This window comes from Heterocephalus glaber, unplaced genomic scaffold (assembly GCF_053883595.1).
Source record: "Heterocephalus glaber isolate CG9 unplaced genomic scaffold, H.glaber_assembly_v1.0 deba00001442, whole genome shotgun sequence".
In the NCBI taxonomy this organism is placed as follows: Eukaryota; Metazoa; Chordata; class Mammalia; order Rodentia; family Bathyergidae; genus Heterocephalus; species Heterocephalus glaber.
Window position 1 is genome coordinate 18,248,394 of NW_028258296.1, and position 19,243 is coordinate 18,267,636.

A 19,243-nucleotide genomic window follows, 5' to 3' on the forward strand; every position below is an offset into this window, starting at 1 on the left:
TTTTGGCTGCTTTCAGTGACAATTCCAGAGGAAAAGAAAATCGAAAAATTTGGGAAATTGACAGCCTGGTAAAAAATGTTTGAGAAAGAATTGTTTCTGCAGAGAAATACTTTTAGTGATTGAATGTTAATTTTCAGAATTGAAAAAAACTGTTCAAGTAAATCTTCCAGAATGCTCCTCCCATTACAGTTCCAGAGAACTTCCAGGGCAGAATTGTTTTAGGTGTGAAGCCTGGGTGCATTGCCATGCACCCCCAGGCTGCTTTGGGGTATGTCTATTTCTCTGCTGTCCTCTGATGCTGGCTCCATGGCTCCAGCCACAGGAGTGGGTCCAGGCACTGCTTGTGCTAGCAGCAGTCCTTGGTAGCATCCCTATGGTATCGGTCTGCAGATGTCCAGAATGTAAGAGCATGGCCTAATGATGACTTCAGTAGAAAGCCTTGGAGACTGTGCAGAGGTCTGCCTGAGGGTCAGGGTTTCTGGAGCGAGCCTCAGCAAAGTCATGGCCATGGAGCTGTGGGAGCTGAACTGCAACAGAGATCTCAGGAAGGTGGAGCAATCAGCAATGCACAATGGCTGTGGGAAGATGTACGCAGCATGCATACCCCATCCAAGGGATGAACCATGTGGCTTATGATCAACAAACTCCCAGGGCCTTGAGGGCTTTCAGGACTTACCCTCCACAGAGGTGTGCAGACGATGCTAGACATGGGGCTTTAAGAGATGATATTTTATCTACAGGGTTTGCCACTTGGTTTGGACCCGTTACTGCTGTATATTTTCCTCTTTGTCCCTTTTTGGAAGGAAATGTTAACTCTCTACCTGCCCTACTATGTTATATTGGAAGTAAATATATATTTGATTTTACAGGTTCACAGCTAGGAGTCTGTCTTGAGGATCAGATACAACCTCAGACTTTGAATTGTAAATGAACAAGGGCATGATTTAAGACATTGAGTCTGTTTGGAAGGAATAGTTGTATGTGAAAAGATGATAAGATTCGCATGGCCAAGGGTGGAATGCTATGGTTTGAACATGTTTTGTCCTCTCTAAAACTCCCATGAGATTATCCTCACTTGCGAGGTATTAAGGAGGTAAAAATTTAATCTGTCTGTGATATTTAAGGTGAGGCTCCTGGGTAGTGATTATAAGAGGTCATGACAATGGTGGCCCCATAATTGAACACTGGTGGCTTTATAAGGAGAGAGAGGGTAAAAAGCTTGGGGGAGAGAGAGAGAGAGGAGACCAGAGGCACCAGAGGATAAACATAAGAGAGCTTCTTGCCTCCTTATACCACCTCAAGAGTATCAATATGAAGACCATTATTGCATCATCAGATGTAGCCTCTTGACTTTGGAACAAAACTATGAGTGAAAATAAATTTCTTTTCTTTAAAATTTAAGCAGTCTATGCTATTGTGCCATTAGCAATAGGAGCTGGACTAATACATATAACATTCTCAATATGACCTACACTACATCTAACACAATCAAACAACTGCAAATGGGGAAGGTCGGGTTCATGAATTATTCACAGGCCTTCTAGGTTATATTATATGATATATAAAAATCAGGTAAGATCCTTGTTCCCTAGCTGTCCAGTATTCTATTCTTTCTCCACTTGTTCCTATAGAAATTGACTGAGGTGATGTCAGCCTGCTCGTCTGGAGGAGAAGGACTTCAAAACATCTGAGAGATTGATTTTGGACTTTGAACTAAGCAAAGGGTTTCTGATTTTAAACCTATTTGATGAAAGCGTCTTCCCAATTTTTCCAATATTTTATAATAGCGAATGTGGCAGGACAGGTTTCCCGGGAAACAGACTCTGAGGTTGAGAATTGCATGCAGATGCTTTATTTATAGGAAACAGTACATATTAAGGAGCAGAGGAAAGGATTAGGAAGAAGGAAATCTACAAGAGAGGCCTGAGCCAATTCCATAATAATCTATCCAACTGGGATGGCCTTTTACAATTCCCTTGAATTACAGATAGAGGGTCAGGCCACAGAGTCCTGAACTTACCAGTGACTGAATAAAGGATGCTTTTGGAAACCTCTATGAGATCACAGAAGAGCCCAGAAATTAAAGCTCAGTAGCTGACATTCCCAGCATCCAGAGGCTTGGTTGTGAAGAATGAGACATACACATGAGTTTCTCCAATGATCATTGTGTTCTCTTTCATTTTGTATTTCCTTACAAATAAATTAAATAGATTAACACTGACAACCAACCCTGTATTCCTTTGCATGTTTTCCATTTAATGCATATCAATTGTTGTGTGATTTATTAACAAGAAGGAGGGTTAACATTATAAAATACAGTGAAGACAGGAGATTTAAAGATGACCGAATAGAGACCCTCACCAAAAAGAAGAACCAAAGTAATAGATGTATAGCTTCATTTTGAAGTGAGTGACCATGGGAGAAAACTGAAAATTAGCAAGAAAGAGACTAAAACCTCGATAGATTCAGAGACTAGGGACAAAGGCACAGTAAGAGAAACAAAATACTCCAGCATTTGCTACCTGGGTTTTCCAGTTGGAGAAAGAACAGTTTTGGTTTTTTGCAGGGATAAAGGTAAAAGATAGAGTTCCAGCATAGGCTGTCAGTGTAGGTGTTGGCAAACCTATCTATTGGAAAGTTTTACAATCCTCACAGTCTTGGCACCCACTGAGATACAGAACTTGAAATCTGGATAGTAGTCTTGATTTGGAAAAACATTTCACATCATCTTCCAGGGTTCAGTAGCCAGGAGCCAACTTTGCCCAGCTCCAGCCAGGTACTCCTCCTCCTGGCTTCTGTGGGGCAATTAAGCTGAAAGAATCAGGAGGAAAGAGGCCTGGCCATCATCCCATACCCAGGTCCATGAGACTTGGGGTAGGTTTTGGCAGACACTCCCATGGTAGCAACAGAAAGGAACACAACAGGTTTTACAGCCTCCACACCTATATGGCTCCCACTTTTAGCCACCTGCAGCTTATTTGACCCCACACTGATGTCAAGAACGCAGGTTATGGTTCCTGCCATTGCCTCTTCCTGTGAAGCACCTGGGCCTGCACCTCTGCCTGGATGGATAACAAAAGCTTCTAGCACCAGTGACAGAGAGCATTACAAGTAACAGAGGCAAGATCAATAGGAATGAGGAATGAGGAAACTTCTATCACCCACTAGGTTCCTCACTCCCATTCTAGGTGCACCCCACAAACTCTGCTGCACATGCCACACCTACCCAAACTGCTAAAGTACTCCCCTTTGTACACAGCCTATGGAGACAATAGGTCTCTCTGACTCTGACACCACATGCCTTGTGCCCAAACTCACTAATCACAGTCAGGGAAGCTACAGGAAGATCGTATTACAATGACCAGTTGAAACTAAATTTAACACTGTGTAACAAACTGACACTGAAGACACATCCTCAGGAGAAAGCCTGCTACTAAGAAGACTACCCCATAACACTGGTAAAAAAGCTACGTACATGCCTATAATCCCAACCCTCTGGAAGACTGAGGAAGGAGATTTGAAAGTTTGAGGCCAGCCTTAGTGCAACTTAGTGACTTAGCAAGACCTTGTTTCAAAATTAAAAAAAAAAATTGCAGGTGGGAAATGAAGACATAGCTCAGTGTAAAGGTCTTGGGTTCAATTCTCACTACAGAAAAGAAGTGCTAGAGATATCCAATCTGCTAAATGTGCAAATCTTGGCATAAAAAAACAAAAAAAATATGAAAAAAACAGGTAAGGGACACCACCAAAAGATCATAACTCTCTATCAATATATTCCAAATAAAAAAACAGATGTTTTGATAAAGAATTTAGCAGAATAATTACAAAATACCTGTGAGATATGAGGAAATACAGATACAATTAAATAAAATTAGGAGCACAACACAAGATATGTCTGAGAAATTTAGCAAGTTAGAGATTCTGAAAATGAATAAAGCAAAAGTTTTGGAAATGAAGAGCTTAATGAGTCAAATAAAAATTTCAATTGAAAGCCTCACCAACTGACTACATCAAGCAGAAAGAAGAATATCTGAGCTTACAGACAGGTCTTTATAAATAATCTATTTAGATAAAAAATAAGAAGTACGAAATAATAAAGAACATTCATAATCTGTAGGATATCATTAAGTGAACAAATACATCACCTAATGGTGAGGAAATAAAGATTTATGGGCATAGAAAACCTATCCAATGAAATAACACATAGGAGAAAAATTCCCTAATTTTGAGAAAGACACATATATTTATGTACAGGACATTTAAGGAATCCAAAATAGAGATGGCAAAAAAGATCTTCACCATGATATATTATATGCAAATTGTCAAAATTTTAAGACAAAGAAACAATTTAAAATGTACAAGAGAAAAGCTCCAAATCACATGTAGGGGCCATCCTATTAGACTAACGGTGGATTCCTTAGCAGAATTCCTATATCTAGTAGTGGAAGAAAGATAACCACCATCATGAAAGCATGTAAAAGGATAAATAGCACCGGAAGAGCAAAAATACAAAAGAGAAAGAGAAAATAATAAAGCATTATCAGCACACTAAACTCCCAAACTACAAAGATAAACAAGACAGGAGGAAATGAACAAAGAATATGTTCTTTGAAAATAACTAAAATGACAGGCATTAGCTTTTACTTTTCAAAAATAACTATCTTAGTTACTTTCTCATGGCTGGGATAAAACATCTACACCCACAACTTATAAAAGGAAAAATTTATTCTGGCTCATAGTTTCAGTCCATGGTCAGCAGGCTCCAAGGCAGACATGGCATGATGGAAGGTCATAGTGGAGGAAAAGGTATGTACTCATATCATGATAGACAGCAAGCACAGGGTGGAAGCAAGGACAAGAATAAAGCCTTCCAGGTCAAGACCCCAGTGTCTTATATACGGCTAGGCCCCACTTTCTAACAAGACATTCATCAACTGTACTCATCAGTGGACCAATTTCCTGATGAGTAAGTATCTCATGATCCAGTCACCCTCCACACACATGAGAATGGTGGGTGACATTTCAGTAGCCTCGAATTTAAATAGAGGAAATTCTCTGATTAAAACATACATACAGGCTGAATGAATAAAGAAACAAGACCCTGCAATATATTCCCTACAAGAATTCCTCAAGTAAAGACACAAAGATTGAAAGTGAAAGGATGGAAAATGACATTCTAAGTAAATGGAAATTTACATGAGCAGGAAGAGCTGTACTTATACCTGACAAAATAGACTTTAAGAGGCAAAGTCACTATATAATGATCAAAGGATCAATTGATCAAAATGTTGTAATAGTTGTAAGTCTATGTGCACATTATCACGGAGCACTCAATTTTACAAAACAAACACTATTAGTCCTAAAGGGAGAGATGGGTTTGAATACAATATAAATGAGGAATTTTAATACCCCACTTTTATTCACAGAATGATTATTCAGATTAAAAAAAATAAACTTCAGAGTTAAACTATACTATAGATAAAATGTATATGAAATATTCCATGCAGCAGGTGTGAAATACACATTCTTTTCATCAGTGCTTTGAAATTTCCCTCTAGTAGAATATATGTTAGGCTACAAACCATATCTTAAGTACAACAACATTGAAAATATGTTCTACATATTTTCTTATCACAATGGAATGAAATTATAATTCAACAAGAGAAAGTTTAGAAATTATACAAATACATAGAGATCAAACAATACAAATTTGAATGAGCAGTAAGTCATTCAGGAATTCAAAAGAAAATTTAAAAAAAAGTCTTGAAACAGGGCTGGGAATTTAGCTCAGTGGTGCCACCACCTGCCTCACAAGCGCGAGGTCCAGAGTTCGATCCCTGGTACCAAAAAAAAAAAAAAAAAAATCTTGAAAGAAATGTAAATAGAAACATAAAATTTAAAAATCTGTGGGCAGCAGTAAATACAAAATTAAGAAGGACATTTACAATGAGTGGCTATCACTGCCTATATCCAAAACTTAGGTTTAAAATGAACAACCCAATGGTACATATGAAACTTATAAAACATTAGTAGAAAGAAATAAGAAAGATAAGACTAGAAATAAATGACATAAAGACAAAAGGTTAATGAAATGAAGTTGATTCTTTGAAATAAAAAATTAACAGCTTTAGCTAGACTAAGTAATTAAAAAGAGAAGACTCAAAGAAATAAAATTAGAGATGAAAAAGGAGACATTACAATGGATACCACAGAAATACAAAGAATTATGAGAAATTATATTGAAAATCTGTATGTTAACAAGTTGGAAAATATAGATGGGATGGATAAATTTCACGAAATACGTGGTCTATGAACCAAAAGGATGCCAAAAAAAAAAAAAAAAAAAAGCCTGAAGAGACCAAAAGTAATGAAGTTGAATAAGAAATGAGAGGTCTCTTAATAAAGAAAATCCCAAGACTAAATGGTATCAATGCTGAATTTTATCAAACCTTTGAACAAGAGCTAACAGCAATTCCTCTCAAGATGATATACAGAATTTAAAGGGAAGGAATACATTCAAACTCATTCTAGGAGGCTGGCATTATCTTATTATCAAAACCTGCAAAGCACAATAAAAAGGAAAACTATAGGTCAATATCCCTGATAAACATAGATATAAAAATCCTCAAAAATACTAACAAATTGAATGTAACACATCAAAATGATTGTATGTCATGATCAAGCTGATTTCATTCCAGGGATGCAAGGATGGTTCGACATATGCAGGTAAAAATCCCCGAATATATCACATCCAAAATGAAAGAAAAAAATCATAAGACCATCTCAATAGATGCAGAAAAAGCATTTTGTGAAATGGAACAAAACATTATGATAAACTGTCTGAAGAGTTTCAATATAGAAGGATCATACATAAACATAAGACTATATATGACAAACCCACAGCCAACATCAGAGTGAATGAGACAAACTGAAAACATTTCTTCTAAGATTAAAAAGAGGACAAAAGTGTGCATGGTCATTACTCTTACTGAACACAGAACTAGAAGTTTTAGCCAGAGGAATTTGTCTAGAGGGAAAAATAAAAGGGATACACGTAGGAAGGGAGGAAGCCAAATCTTCCTTCTGTGCAATGATTGTATACCTCTAAAAACCTAAAGACTCTATCAAAAGACTATTAGAATTGATAAAAGAATTCAGTAAAGTAAGATACAAAATCAAAATACAAAAATCAATAGCTTTCCTATACACCAAAATTAAATACACTGAGAAAGAAATTATTAAAACAATCCCATTGCAAATAGACACACACACCACACATACAATGTTTGAAATAAATGTAGGAAGTTAAGAACCTTTGCAATGAAAATTACAAAACGTTGATGAAAGAGACTGAAGAAGACATTAGGATTTGGAAAGAATATTAGAATATGTGAAGTAATGCAGATAAAATGTCCAAGTTACTCAAACTAATGGATAGATTTTAAAAAATCCTCATCAAAACACCAGTTATAGTCTTCAAAGATCTAGAAAAAGCCTAAAATTTCATGTGGAAGCCCAAAAGACCCTAAATAGCCAAAGCAATCTTGAAAAAAATATGCTGGAGGCATCAAAATACTTAATTTCAAGGCATAGTACCGAGTCATAGTAACCAAGACAGCATGGTTTGGGCATAAATACAGACACATAGACAAATGGAACAGAAGCCAGAAATAAACCCAGGCATTTACAGCCAACTGATTCTTAACAAAGATGCCAAAAACATACATTTGAGGAGAGTCTCTTTAACAAAGGATGCTGGAAAAATTGTGTATCTGCATGCAGAAGATTAAAATTTGACCCTTATCTCTCATGCTGCATAAAAATCAACTCAAAAATGGCTCTGAAATTCTAAAAGTAGAAGAAAATACCAGGTAAATAGTTCAAGACTGCACTAGAGGCAATGATTTTCTGACTAGGACCCCAAAAGTACAGGAAACAAAGGTAAAAAATGGCCAATGAGATTACATCAAATTTAAAAGGCCTCTATACAGCAAAGGAAACAACCAACAGAGAATTACAGGAAAACTTACAAAAAAGGGAGTTTTTGAGTTGCTACTCAACTGATAGAGGATTAATAGACAGAACATTCAAACTATTAAAAAAATTAAAAGCCTTCCATTAAAAAAACTTCTTAAATGATTGAATAGTCATTTCTCAGAAGATGAAATAAAAAATGACCAATAAATATATGAAAAAATGCTTGGTATCCTTAACCATCAGAGAAATGCACAAGAAGACTATAATATGGGCAGGGATTTAGCTCAGTGGCACCATGCCTCCTTGCAAGCACAAGGTCCTAAGTTTGATCCCTGGTACCAAAAAAAACTAACAAACTGTAATAGCATAGCATCTCACCCCAGTTAGAACAGCTATTGTCAAAACATAAAATTAATAAATATTGGTGATGATGTGGAAAAAAGAACTCATATTATGTATGGAAATGTATAGTAACATGTACGTTCATTATGGGCAACTGTATAGAGGTTCTTCAAAAAGCCAAAAATAGAACTATCTTATGATGTCATTTTTCCACTCCTCCATATATACCCAAAAGAGTTAAAGTTAGCATACTATGGAGATACATGCACATCCATGTTTATTGCGATATAATTCACAATATCCAAGTAATGGAATCAGTCTAGGTAACTGCCAACCAATGAATGGATGAATAAGATATGAAACACAATCAAGTATTATTCAGCCATAAAAAGCAACGAAATTCTGTTATTTGCAGTAAAATGGATGAAACTAGAGAATATTATGCTAAGTGAAATAAGCAAGACACAGAAAGACAGTAATGCACGTTCTCTTTCATATATAGAAACCAAAAAAGGATGACCTGAAGGTAAAACAGTGATGACGAGAGACTGAGAAGGCTTTGACAGAGGATGGGGATGGGAGGGGTGGTGATGGAATGGGGATTGGACATGATCAATGGACACTGCAGACATGCCTGGAAATTTCATATTGAATCCCATTAACATGTACAATTATATTTGTTTTAAGAATTTAGAAATTCAGTAAAGAAAAACAAATTAGAAAAGACCCTCCCCTCAAATTCTGAAATTAAAGCAAAGGCCAAATATATCTACTGATTTGAAGGCACTAAAATAGGGAACAGTTTATTTTTTATGATAAGCTAATGTCCACATTTTAGTTCCCAAACTATCTTTTTGACAGCAGGACATCAAACATAGTTAAAATTGAGTAAGTCAGGGTTTGCCTCTCTCACCTTTTAAAATTTCTTTAGTACTTTTAAGTAAAAGCCAATGTTATGGAAAAAGAGACCTTGGTAATGGTAACAGAAAGTGTGTAAGTTTTAAACTGAAAGACACTTTAAAGTTTACATAGTTAAGCTTTCTTATTTTGTTTCTTATTTTTCTTATTTCTTATTTAATAACAGGTATTTATTGATTGTTTGTATTCTAATGTGTTATTCAAAGGGTATACCCTTTCCCTTCCTCATCGCATTTCTGCAAGGTGTTGTTATGTTCATTTTATAAATGAGGAAATTGAAACTCAAAGTTCTGGATACATTCCCAGGTCACTGTGCTAGTAAATAGCTAAGCTGGAATCAATACCTAGGTCTGTTTGATTTGACCCTAGAACCTGCGTGTAAAAACTGAAGTACACTGCTTAGACAGACAACTCTGAAGTCAGTCTCTCACCCACTCCCCCTATTTCTTGTCTTCCTTTTGTCTTTCCTTTCTTCCTTCTTTTACTCAGGAAGGGCATTTTTTAAAAATTATTCTTAAGTTCTTTTATTCGTACATTTAAGGCATACAATGCATTTACATTTATCATTGGGTGCTTGTACCTGTACATGAAGTATGTTGGTTCTTATTTTATTCCCCATTACCTGTGCGCCCTTCACCCTCTCCACCCTTTCCTATTTACATAGGCATCATTTCCATTTTTTCCTTTTCTCATAATTTTTCCTTTCCCTTCTTTCCTTTTCCCTTTGCCTCCCTTCACCCTAACCTCTTTGGATCTTTTTTCCTATTTCAAATTATCAATTATTCATTTAAATCATTTTAACCCTTATTTATACTTTCAGTTTCTCACACTAGAGAAACCATTCAGTATTTACACATGTGCATCCTATTCATTTCACTTAAGAGTATGACCTTGATATGCACCCATTTAGCTATAAATAACTCTAGTTTCTCGTTCTTTATGGCTGAGTAGCACTCCATTTTATAAAAAAACAAAACAAAACACATCTTCTTTATCCAGTTTCCAGTTGATGGGCACTTGGGCTGCTTCCAAGCTTTAGTTATTAATAACTGTGCTGCTATAAACATGGGTGGACATATATTGTTGTAGTATGATTCTTTTAATTCTTTTTTTTTTCTTTTTTGGTACAGGGGATCGAACTCGGGTCCTTGCACTTGCAAGGCAGGCTGTGGAACCACTGAGCTAAATCCCTGGCCTGATGCTTTTAATTCTTTTGGGAAGATACCCAGCAGGGGAATAGCTGGGTCAAATGGGATCTCTAGTCCTAGTTCTGTGAGGTATCTCCATACTGATTTCCAGAGTGGTTGCACTCCCACCAGCAATGGAGAAAGGTTCTTTTCTCCCCACACCCCCTCCAGCATTTGTTATTGGTTGACTTCTTGATAGCAGCCATCCCTTCTTGGGTGAAGTGGATTCTCAGTGTTATTTTCACCTGCATCTCTTGAATGACAAATGATGTTGAACATTTTTTCATATATTTATTTGCTGCTTTTACTTCTTTGTCTGAGAAATGTCTGTTCATTTCAGATGCCCATTTTTGAATGGGGTCTTTGAATTTGGAGGGTCTGATTTTTTTCAGTTCTTTATATATTCTACATAGCAGTCCTTTGTCTGAGGTAAAGCTGCTAAAATTTTTTTCCCACATTGTAGGTTGCTTGTTAGCTCTGTTGGTGGTTTCTTTTGCAGTACAGAAGCTTTTTAATAAGATGAGATCCCGGTTGTTGATATTTTGTGTTAGTTCCCATGCTACTGAGGTTTTGTTCATAAAGTCTTTTCCTATGCCAATGTCATCAAGAGTTCTACCTAACTCATCTTCCAGCAAGTTTAGCATTTCTGTTTTAATATTTAGATCTTTAATCCATTTCTATCTTAGTTTAGTGCATGGTGATAGGTATGGATCTAGTTTTAATCTTTGGCAGGTTGAAATCCAGTTATTCCAACACCATTTATTAAATAGGTTATCTTTCCTCCAATGATGGTGGTTGGCTCCTTTGTCAAAGATGAGGTGGCTGAGTATGTCTGGAGTTGCTTCTGCATCTTCTAATCTATTCCACTGATCCTCAGGTCTGTTCTTTTGCCAGTACCATGTTGTTTTTATCACAGTAGCTTTGTAGTATAGTTTCACGTTGGGGATTGTGATACCCCCTGCCATGTCTCTGTTGCTTGGAATTGCTTTTGCTATTCTAGGTCTCTTCTGGTTCCAAATGAATTTTTGGATTGTTTTCTCTAGTTCTGTGAAGTTTATTATTGGATTTTCAACCTGCATTGCATTGAATCTATATAGTAGTTTTGGAAATATGGCCATTTTCACTATATTGGTTCTTCCTACGCAGGAGCAAGGGATGTCTTTCCATTTTCTTGTATCCTCTTCAGTCTCTTTTTTCAGAGTGCTGTAGTTTTCAATATAGAGGACTTTTGATTCTTTTGTTAGATTGATTCCTAGATATTTCACTTTTTTTGGATGCTATTGTAATTCCTCTCTCAATGAATCTGCTATTTGTGTACAAGAAGGCTATTGTTTTTTGAGTGTTGACCTTGTATCCAGCTACTCTATTAAATCTATCAATTTAGTCTAGAAGTCTTTTGGTGGAGTTTTTTGGGTCTTCTATGTAAAGTATCATATCATCAGCAAATAATGACAGTTTCACTTCTTCCTTTTCTATCTTTATTCTCTTTCTTTCTTTCTGTTTTCTAATTGCTGTGGCTAATGTTTCCAGAACTATATTGAACAAGAGTGGTGATAGTGGGGATCCTTTTCTTCTTCCTGATTATAGTGTGAAAGTTTTCAGTTTTTGACCATTTAGCATGATGTTGGCTGTTGGTTTTTCATAGATAGCCTTAATCAGGTTAAGATAAAGACCTTCTATGCCAGTTTTCCATGGGTTTTTTTTTTTATCATGAATGGGTGTTGGATTTTGTTGAATGCCTTTTCTGCATCTATTGAGATGATCACGTGGTTTTTGTCCTTGACTCTGTTAATATAGTGTATTACATTTATTGATTTACGGATGTTGAACCATCCTTGCATCTCTGGCATAAATCTGACTGGGTCAGGGTGTATGATCTTCTTGATGACCCTCTGTATTCTGTTGGCCAGTATCTTGCTGAGGATTTTTGCATTTATGTTCATTAGGGAGATTGACCTGTAATTCTCTTTTGGGGTTGGGTCTTTCCCTGGTTTTGGAATCAGAGTAACACTTGCTTCCAGGAATGAATTTGGAAGCCTTGCTTCCCTTTCAATTTCCTTAATGAGTTTAAAGAGTAATGGTGATAGCTCTTCTTTAAATGTCTTGTAGAATTCAGCAGTGAAGCCATGAGGACCTGGGCTTTTCTCCATTGGTAAATTTGTTATTACATTTTCAATTTCACTCATTGTTATTAGGGTGTTTAGAATTTCTATATATTCTTCATTTAACTTTGGCAATTCATATGTGTCTAGGAATCTGGCCATTTCTTCTGTGTTTTCCATTTTATTAGAGTACAGGTTCTCGAAGTAGGTATTGATGATCCTCTGGATTTCTGTTAGATCTGTTGTGACTTCACCTTTTTCATTCTTAGTTGCATGGATTTGTGCCTTTTCTTTCCTTTTTTTGATAAGGTTGGCTAAAGGTTTGTTGATTTTATTTATTCTTTCAAAAAAACAACTCTTTGATTCATTGATTTTTTTTTGTATTGTTCTCTTAGTCTCCATTGCATTGATTTCTGCCCTAATCTTTATAATTTCCTCTCTTGTATGAGCTTTGGATTCATTATGCTCTTCTTTTTCTAGGAGCTTGAGGTTCTGCATTAGGTTATTTATCTGAGTTCTCTCTGTTTTCCTAATATGAGCGTTTACTGCTATGAATTTCCCACCCAGAACTGCTTTCATTGTGTCCCCTAGATTCCTGTATATTGTACTGGCATTATCATTTACTTGTAGAAACTGTTTAATTTCTTCTTTAATTTCTTCTGTGACCCATTGCTTGTTTAGGACAGTGTTATTCAGTTTCCATTTTTTTGTGGGAGTTTTGCAGTTTCTTATGTTATTGATCTCCAATTTTATTGCACTATGGTCTGATAATATATAGGGCGTAACTTCAGTTCTTTTACATTCACTTAGACATGACCTATGAGCTAGCATGTGGTCTATTCTGGAGAATGACCCGTGTACAGCTGAAAAGAATGTGTATTCTGATTTTGTGGGGTGGAACACTCTGTAAACATCTATTAAGTCCATTTGTTCAATAACTTGGTTCAGTTCTAGAATTTTCTTGTAAATTTTTTGTGTAGATGATCTGTCTATTTGTGATAGTGGGGTATTGAGATCCCCCACTACAATTGTGTTAGTGCTTATTTGGTTTTTCATGTCCATTAATATTTGTTTTGTATAGTTGGGGGCATTTGTATTTGGTGCATATATACTTATGATTGTCATCTCTTCCTCTTTGATTGTTCAGGAAGGGTATGATTATCCCATCTCTAAATGAAGAGCTTGACTAGATCAGTAACTTGATTTTCATCATGTGTTGGGAAGTTTTCTTGTATCCTTTAAAGATATTTGGAAACTTAGCAGTTTATATATTCTTATAATTGCATGTAGGTCTCCAAATTGTCTTATGATTGATGATTAAAGTGCAGTTGGAAGTCATGATCCAGTATACATGTTTCTCTAAAATATGATGTCCTGGAGATTCTAACATCCTTTTGGACCCTACAAATTTTGGGAGGAATTTTGTTCTGGGGGAAAGAGCATTAAAAGGATAAATTGGTAAATGCTGACAAAAATTTCCTTAGTTATAATTTTAAATTTGTTCTTCCCATCTGAATATATGCTTCCATCTTTTTCTATTTTATGCTCTTTCAAATATGTAGTTCTTGCTGTTTTTAAATTCTTATTGAAATATTTTGCATATTATAAAGTATATTATGCATAGAGTTGATATGATTGTATAATATACATACAGACAAGGGAGTATATTATACAAATAGAGCAGGACATATAACATACATGTACAAGTCTGATGGTTTTTCACAATCTGAAGACATTTGTGCATCCTATACAGTGTACTCCTTTAAATCACGTCATATGTATCAGCAGTATTTGGTTTGGAGGAAGAAAATCTACTTAATATGATTTGTTCTAGCTCCCTTCTCTATTATCACTTCTGAGTAGAGGTAAGTGGCTGATAATTCAGATTTTATAAAGAGAAGAGCAAGGAGTTCCTTCTGAAATGGTAAAGATAAGAATAGCTCAGAATAAAGAGCAAGTTAGGACAGATTGAAGGACTTGAAAAATCCCTGAATGGAAATACACTGTATGGGAATACACTTAAAAGAGAAGAGGTTAGGAGCAAATCAATCTGTCTCTGTGATATTGGAAAAAATAATTTGCGATAGACTATAAATGTCAGTGATATTACAGAAATGAAAGCACTAGGCCTTGCCAATGACTCTTATTGAGGACAAAAAGGGAGTGAGGAGGCAAGCACTGCTCTGGATGTTGAATCTTGGGTATCTGAAAGGTGTGGGTACCACTGAAATGACATGTCGGTTGGAAGGAAGAAGGTAGTTCTGCAAAGAAGCATAGTATGTGGGGGTGGTTAGGACATTGTGTTGTCAATAATATCAATTCTTTTACAAAGAGTGAAAGACAAAGGACTGAAAAACCATCCTTGGATTTACTTCTAGGAATAGAAAGTGATTCATAAGGAAGCGGTAGTTGGTAATGAAGTGGAAATAGTTAAGTACGAATAATGCTTTCCTTTCAAGAAATTTTACAGAAAAAAAGAAGAAGAAGAAAAAAAAGAATGAAACAAAAGGACACAACCAGGGAGTCCCTGAATAATACTAGTTATGGCGATGCATAGACAAATTTGCATGATAAACTCTTAGTGAAGGAGGGAAGACATTGACTAAGGACACAAAAGAAAGGCTTAGCGAGGCTGAGCTAACACTTTCCCATGGGATCAGCAGGAGAAGTTGAGCTTTTTGTCAGAAACAGAAAGAGAAGAAATGAAGCTTTCCTCTACACTTTCTTTAGCATTGGGAACACATATCACATCAGCAGTTGGGAGTGCATAACTGAGGTTGGAGGGAAATCTTAGGACTGACACTATAGAGAATAGGAAAGGCTGTAAATCATTGATGAGAACAAGCCCTGTCAAGCAGCAACAAGGGCTCAACTGACTATAGTTAGTTCATAACTGTGGTGGAACCAGCCAACCTGGCTCTGTGACTTTCTTCAGCAATTTTTGGCAGCCTGGGACTAGGAGTGGAGAAGGCAGATGATGGTATTTACGCGATCTAGGGGATTAGAATGGCAGCTCTGGGGCAAGAGAGTCTGAAAATCTAATAAAATGATTGACCCTAGTGTCAAGGCTGGTTAGGCAAGCAAATGAAGCCAGAAGAGGGACTGATGAACTGAGACAATAGTGAGCTATCAAGGGATGAGGAGAGGAGGGGTAATAATGAGACTGAGAAACAGATTTCATTAGAAGTGAAGAGATGAGACGTCTAATGATAGGAGTTTGGGCTCAGAGTCTACTGTAGCTTGTATTCAAATTGTATTAGAAGAGAATAGGGACAAGAATGGTACTACAAGGGTCTGAAAATTTTTGACAGGGTTGAATTTAACCAAAGTTTGATGTTGTTTGTTTTAAAGCCAGCTTTATATGAGCCTTTGAAAATATGCTCACAAGAGCTGTATGTCTGATAAGTCTAACAATTATTGTCTGAAATAGTCCTATAGATTTGAACACAAATTGTATACATAATGAGTCCACTAGTAAGTAAGAACTCCATTAATCCCTGCAAGAAACCATCATCACTTCCCTTCTACAGATGTTGAAGATGTCAGTCAGAACAGTTTATTATTTTACCTAAGATCACAAAGAGAGAAAATAGCAGAAGAGGAACCCCTGGGCAAGCCACCTGAGCCAAGGCCAGGCTTCCTTCGAAATTGTTGCCCTAGGTCAAAGTCAGAGTCTTGTAATGTGCCATTGGTTTATTCTGCTTCAGTAGTTTTTTTAATACTTGGGACCTGTGGGCATGTGCTAATTTACCCAGCTGGATTATTCCCAGTTCAAAAATGAATACATACATTTAATTGTACTCTCAAAATTTTGTAAATACAATTGTCAATTTGTACTTGATAAGCAAAGACAACATCAATTTCTAGCGTGATTGTTCTAGATAAGATAAGCTTTATCTTAACAATGACTTCAAAGAATAGAAGATAACAATTAAAAGAAAGTATTTGTGTATGATGTCTTAACTGACATTTAGTACAAATACTATAGACAATAATTTTTTTCTCATTTCAGGGCAGGGGTAAGAATGCTTGGCATGAAGCAAGTCTGCATGTCTTCACCTGTCAAGTGGTAGGGGACTATAGAAGGGGTGAGAATTCTGACACCTACTGTGCAGAGATACAAGCTCTCTTTTAGTCATTGGCTTGGGCTACCTCTGCCCACTAAAGGAAGGGTCTAGTTGGAGGTAGTCTTGGGGATCATACACTGATGATGAGATGTATATTGTCTTTGACTTTTGAGGTTCAGTTCTTGAGTGTTTAAGACCTTATCCAGTCACTTTTTTTAGGGAGGACTGCATTTACTATACTAACCTATCATTAACTGTAATGCTGGGGAAAGTTGTCCAAGGCAGGGAGGCATGGCAGAGGAGAAATAGTTCATGGCAGGTAGAAGGAAGCAAGGCACCAAGCAGCAAAGTAGCAAAGCAAAAAGTGATTAGCAGCAAGTGACAAGCAAACACAACAGTCTTCTTTCTGTTCCTTATATTCTGTCCAGGCTACCTGCCCTTAGGGTATGAACTAAGGGCTATGAATTAAAACCTCTACAAACTGAGTTACAACAAACCTTTCCCCCCTTTAACTTTGGATATTGAGTATTTTGTCTCAGCAAAGAGAAAAAGTAATTAAGATATCCATCCCATAAAGCTAGTAGCACTCACACCCAGGGTGGGCCTCCCCGTTATCCACTCTCAGAACTACACCAAACCAATTAGTAGACTAATTTAGGGATCATATGCCCTTGATCCCAGCATCACACACTCTAGATCCAGCTGCTTCTGAAAATGCCCACCTATGACTGCATGATGCTTTAGGGGGACATCTAGACACAAGCCATAACACCTGGTAACTGAAATATTAACATTAAGTTTCTTTCAGCTCCTCTTATACATTGCCTTAGCTAAAATTTCATTCTATTAGCTAGATCATAAAAATTTTTCTTTGTTGAACTTTTAAACATTTTTTGGTATTATGCTTTAGATCTAAAATGGCTCCCAAAGCCTTGAGTGTTTGGAAGATTAGATAATGGAGGAGCCATAGCTGGTTTGCTGTTAGGAGGTGGGGCTTGGTAGGAAGAGGTGGGTCACTGGGGGCTTGACCTGCAAGGTATGTGTCTTTTCTCTGCTCTTCCCTTCCCCTCTCTGCTTCCTGACTGCCATGATGTGAGCAGCTTTTCTCCTCTGAAGCCCTTCTACCCTGTCATTTCTGCCTTGGACCTGTAGACCATGGACTGAACATGAGCCAAAATAAAGATCTCCTATTAATTTGTGAGTGTTGGGTATTTTGTCCTAGAAACAAAAAGTGACTAAGACATTTGCTTTTTATTGTGTGTATCAATAGAGAAGATCAAAACCAACCCAAATAAATGTTAATTAGACACACAGAGGGACACCTTCAAGTTCTTGGTTTTATATTCTCACTCTTGGCCTTTTTCACTATTTAGACCATTCATTATAGTATTACTAGATGTCCTAGAAACACTAACATGAATAAGCCATACTTGAAACCCAGAAGAAACATGAAAATACAAGACAAATATTATTGTGATGCATGAGATAGAGAACAGTCAATTTGTGAAGAATGGTAGATATGTAGCCAGCCACGATAGGATAGTAACTAATCAGATATGACTTGACAATGGATTTTATGGAAAACTGAGTATTCATCAGCAATTTGGAGACCTTTACATACTTAAAGATAACTTGTTATCATTTATTCATACTCAAAATGATGTTTATTTGTAAGTGAAATTTCATTTTCTTTCCTTGAATATTTTTTTTACATCCCATTGAGCTCTCTGTTGCCTGGGTGACAAAATCTGGTGCAGTCAAATTAACCTCACTGATTTAGAATAAGTAAAATGTACATCCAACTTAATTGGGAATTAGTGTTACTTCTCCGGGCCTCTCTTACTGATAGAGTATTGGGCTTGTTAATTTTTGCTCTTCCAACATAAAATCTCAATGATCATTCATTCCAAGTGTTCTTACTCACTGATGTGACAATGTGAATGAATTATTTCTTAGGAGTCAGGGTGCAGGGGTATTAGATATTAGCAGTTTGACCATTTGGGGACCTATCTGGATAAATAAAAGAAGTAATTTAAGTTCATACACTAATATCATAATGGTCCTTGAAGCTCTTAAATGTATGTTTCATAATTTCTGTGTTCATTTGGCTCATCTGTAAATTTGAGGTCTTGTGCTAGATTACCTCCAACTTTGTTTCAGTTCTAAAAACACTATTGGTCTAGAAATTAACTATTTTTAAAAAGCTGATTACAACCCCACTCAATTTTAGAGTTTGGCTTTTTTTCTTCCTTTAAACAGAAAATTATATGAGTTAAGATTTAGTTTTTTTGCAACATGATAATTTCACTCAACCATCAAATTATCTCACATTATTTAATCATGGTATCACGGATACCAAACAACTGAATCTTTCATGCCACTTTTCTTTTGGATATTTTGAAAATCTATAATTAGTTTTAGAACCAAGTAAAATACAAAAAACTAGAAGAAAAAATGTAAAGTTAGGGAAGATATAAGGCACATTATGGTAGGATTTCCAGAAAGTCCCATTTTATTTTAAAGAAAACAATTTTGAAATACACATTTGAAAAAATCAACTGTAGCAGGGTGGTACGTTTATATCATATTAATAACCAAATGTATTTATATACAGGTAACCTCAGTATTAGTTTAGATGTTTATTTGCTTA